Source organism: Centruroides sculpturatus, unplaced genomic scaffold, assembly GCF_000671375.1.
Source record: "Centruroides sculpturatus isolate CEXI.00-Female unplaced genomic scaffold, Cexi_2.0 scaffold1417, whole genome shotgun sequence".
NCBI classification, from domain to species: domain Eukaryota; kingdom Metazoa; phylum Arthropoda; class Arachnida; order Scorpiones; family Buthidae; genus Centruroides; species Centruroides sculpturatus.
In genome coordinates this window covers 75946-80790 of record NW_019385672.1, presented here as the reverse complement: position 1 = coordinate 80790, position 4845 = coordinate 75946, and positions in this window count along the sequence as shown.

The following is a 4845-nucleotide window of genomic DNA, read 5'->3' as shown; positions in this document are numbered from 1 at the left end:
CGCTCGAGCGAAACACGGACGTCATAATCTATCCTTTAATTCCAGTTACAGCCGAAAATAGTGCTTTAGTTAAAGAACTACAATATTTAAATAAAGAGATATAAAGAATCGAGCATTTATCTTTCCATAAATGTGAACAAAGTAAAGAGATAAAAGATATATAATTATATTTAAAATATAGTATTTTCTTATTCTTTAGATAACTTTCAGAGTCATTTCATAAAATTTAATCCTTCTTAATCTTTCCATAATATTTTTATCAACAGTCACTTCGACTTTTTTATTTTTACAGCATAATATCGTATTATACACACAAGCGTCCATTTTGCTTTACACGTGTAGCGGACGTAAAAGCTGCTTTATCTTCGCTGCAGCGACCTCTTGCAGCAAACGTTTAGAAACGGTTCGCTACATTGCAGCGCTGCATTTAGAAACGGGTTTAAGAGGGTTCGCTGTAAAGTGCTTCTCGAGCGCTGCATAAAGAAACGCGGCCTATTATGGAGCCTAAAAAGAGGAGTGTCAAGAACCAAGGTTTCTTACTTGGTTTCTACGGTGAGCAGTCCTTGGTCAAGAACTGCTCACCGTAGAAACCAAGTAAGAGATAATAGCCAAGGCAAAAAGTGGGCGCAAGATATTTAATGTTGCTAGGCAATATGGCTTGAACGGGTCTACAGTAGGCACAATCTTAGCTATGAAAGATATTTTATGAAGTCTTAAGCTGCTAATGAAGTAATGAAAATCACATCTGAGAAATAAAGAGCATTTTAGAGCTCACAATGGAACCTGAAACTGATCTGACTACAGAAGAACTCCGAGAACTCTCAAATGAAGAATACCGAGAAACTCAGGGAGATGTGTTTTCTTTTGAGGAAGACGAAAGAGGACCAATGTCGACATCTGCTACTAAAGATCTTTTGAAGAAATGGGACGATGTCAGAACAACGATCATCCAAGTGGCATCCAAACCAGAGTAAGGTTAATGGTGTTGGGGATCTCTATAATTACAATACTATTAATTACTTCCGAAAAATCCTGAACAAAAGAGAAAAGTAATCGACATTGGACAAATTCTTTAACCCCCACAAACGGAAAAAAACATGACTAATTAAAATGCAAGACTGCATATACAGTACAGTCGACCCCCCCCTATAACACGGTAGACACGTTCCGGTTTTTATGAATCCATTTTCTACGAGTCCAGCCAATCACAGCCCGGCACGTATGCAGTTTACGGACTACGGCTGTTTGAAAGGTTTCTTCCATAAAATTAATCGATTCTAGACTAATTCGACTCAACATTTCCAAAATACGTATAATTTTTTTTGGAATAATCCATATAAACTATGCTATAAAGAAAAAATTGTAGGATTACTTACCGAGCGTGCATCGTTCGACTACGCCATTGCTTAAGCTTGTTTTCGTCGAGGAGCTTGTCATAGAATGGCGCTCGCGTGCTTCCTGATAAATTATTTTTTTGCGAGAAATTCGCTGAACTTTGGAGACATCATTAATATAAATATAATTTTTATGGACGTTAAATAATAAATGGTTTATAGTAGGTCCGCTGCTCGTTTAAACTCAACGGTTTGTACAATATCTACTATTGGTCTAGATTCGACCAATCCTGTCGCGACACGAGTCTGCGATGACATTTTACCGAATTATAGGAGTTTTTTTAGCATGTTTGTATGAATACTGTCGCAATTTTTTCACCGTGATATAGGAATCCGAACTATAGGAACCCGTGTTATAGGGGGGTCGACTGTATATGTATTTTTACTGTTACATATAAATAAACGTAGTAAAAAAGTATATATCTTTTATTTTTTGGAGTCTCCGGAACGAATTAATCAAATTCCCATAAAAACCTATGGTAAATCGATAATCGGTTAACGAACAATTCGGATAACGAACAGTCTTGGAACGGATTATGTTCGTTAACCGGTCACCCACTGTACTTAACTTTGCTTGTATTTGACTTATTCCGAAACAGTGTCGTCTTTTAATTGTTCTTTACTTCACAACTGGGCATCTTTAACATCACTCTGTATTCAGGAATATTGATATGCGTTTCAGCACGCGCCTCTCTTTAATCGGGCTTTTCTTTAAGACATTTAGTAAACAGGTGATAACTAATATACATCCTTTCTAAAAATACGTATATTCACAGTTAAAATTTCCCGACAGTGCACTGAACAGCATTTGGCCTTCACTGATNTTATGCCAGTTTGTGGGAGATTCAAAATTTAAAAGTCAAGATCACTGCTTACGAATCGCTTATACGACAGCAAACGAAAACCTGTCATTTAAGATGCATTCCTCGATTATACGAGTACAAAGATCTCACCTCGAAGCGTGCTCGTACGATGCTCGTACAAACGGGATATTTCGTAGAGAAAAACACCACAATTGCTCTAGTCAAATATATAATGAAATTACAGTGGACGAAAATGAAAACCCGTTTGCTAATTTACTCGCGAATATCGTACAACCGAGTTAATCGCAATTATTTTTTCCAAATAATATGAACTGCCCAGCACAACCGCCGCAACGATGACAGAGACTACACCCGCTTTGCGAAAACGCGACATTACGCAGACAACTTATTGGGTTTTCTACCGACGGTGCCATATTTATACTCGTACGAAGCTGCTACAACGATGCGACCAATCGTTTACGTGAACGTTTGGGATTACTCGATCGTTAACCAGAAACTGGAGCTCGTCGCCTATGACGTTTCTCCGTGTCTTATACGGGTACAGATCGTCCGAGTATTATTAGACAACCCGTGCGCAGTGTTTGACTGGGAGCCTCAAAAACGGCTCGTTGGCGACAAATATAATGAAATTAAGAAGAGTCTCGGCGTCTTCTTCGATGCACTTACACGCTATAGGAGTTATATAAGTCGCTTTTATCCTTGTCGCCATGTGTAAAAATGACGGGTCACGATCAAAAATTCAAAGTTTATCGAAGTGGAAATTATCAAACTGGATAGTCTTATATCCAGTTTGATAATTTAATTCCGACGTTATGATTTGTTTAGCTTCTTCGCGTAGACGAATTGTTACGTAGTACTTTGCAGTTACCTAGCGTTATAAAGTAATATAAAATATTATCTAGAGGGATCTCGGTTACCGACGGACCCGTTTACTCGGAGATTTCCAAAACGAGTCCGGAGATATCCACAGATTCTTACGAGGAGGTTGCCCGGAATAAGCGGGATCTCGTTAGGCTACGTCCTACGTGGCAGCGTCCGGCGATGGCTCGGAAACAATCTTTGCACGCGCTTCCGACTCGCGAGCGACTTCTGTCCAGAGTGCACGCGCGTTGTTTACAAAATGGCGGCGAAACGACTTTGTCGAACGCTTGCGACGGAAAATATGACAAGCATTAAAACGGTAAATTTGGCAGTTAATTGTTATCGCTAACTAGATACCCAACAAATATAAATAATCTTTATAGAAAAATAAGTTTAAAAAGTTTTATTTTTTTAACAAAATCAGAAATTATTAAATTACGTAAAAGATTATTAATTAAAGTACATACAACATATATACACAATTTGTCGTTCTGTTTACATTCATCTTCAAAATCAGCCATTTTCTTCGTTGGAAGTGCGAGCAGTGGAAGCGGCGATCAAACTGGCTCGGTAGCCGCTTCCTGCACGCGCGTGTAGAAGCGTCATATGGTGGTCGCTACACGCTAAACACGGTTACTCCGGACGCACACATTTGCTTGAACCGGTTTGTCCGCTCTGCTTGGAAGCGCGTTTACGCCCGCGGTCGCTGGACGCTGCCACGTAGGACGTAGCCTAAGTCTCTCTGGTTATCAGTAATAAAAATTATTTCGAAATACTTCTGTCGGGTGTACTTAGTCTGTGGAAAATCTTACGTGTAAAACTTGATAAAATTTTCACACATTAAGTCACAAAGCCACGTCAAGGCGACACCCATTTTGTGATAGTTTTTTGATTTCCAGAAACTAACCCTGATTGCTTGACAGAATAACAATCGGGGAGTAAAAATGGATATTCGTTGCTATTCGATTAATTCATTAAGCTGAACCGATGGCAAAGAAAACCAATTTAATCAAATGTGTTTTGGGGGGAATTCTCATAAAAACTTGTCAATTTAAAATAAATAAAGCGACGAATAAAAGATTACACTAAAAATGTAAATAAAATTACCGTATTAGCCCGAATATAACGCGACCCCGAATTTAACGCGACTCCAAAATTTTCATAAAGATATTTAGAAAAAAAATAATACTCATAAAAGAAGTAGTAATTCAAACACAAATAATTATCGTATTTATTTTCAGGCACTTGGCAATTCTTATCATCAAGTTTTTATTCAGTTGATACGTGTTGTTATTACACACGTTTCGGGCATTTATTGCCCCTCTTCAGCCAACTAAAAACAAAAGTTCAACACTATAAAATTACAACAACAAACATATTAGGTATTGTTTTTCTAAAAGCATACCTTTTTGATTACAGGTTATCAAGATATTAAAAACCACAGGTTTCATCGCTTATGTTACAAAAATTTCTTGGCGCTTAACACACATTAATCTAAGAAAACATACGGTTTTTGTTATCTAAAATATTTTAAAACCTTATTTTTTATGTGGATTTACATGACAAATTTACAATGAAGTACGTACCTAATTATCTGTTTTTCGTTGTTATAAAATCTAAACACTTTAAAATTTTTCTTATACATTTACAACAATATTAAAATTGACATATTTGTCTTTCAAAATCATGCAATTTCCTCTTTTTGCAAACGATTGGGATGACCTCTCCTCCCCCTCTTGTTTCCCCCAGTTAAGCGTACCACTGGT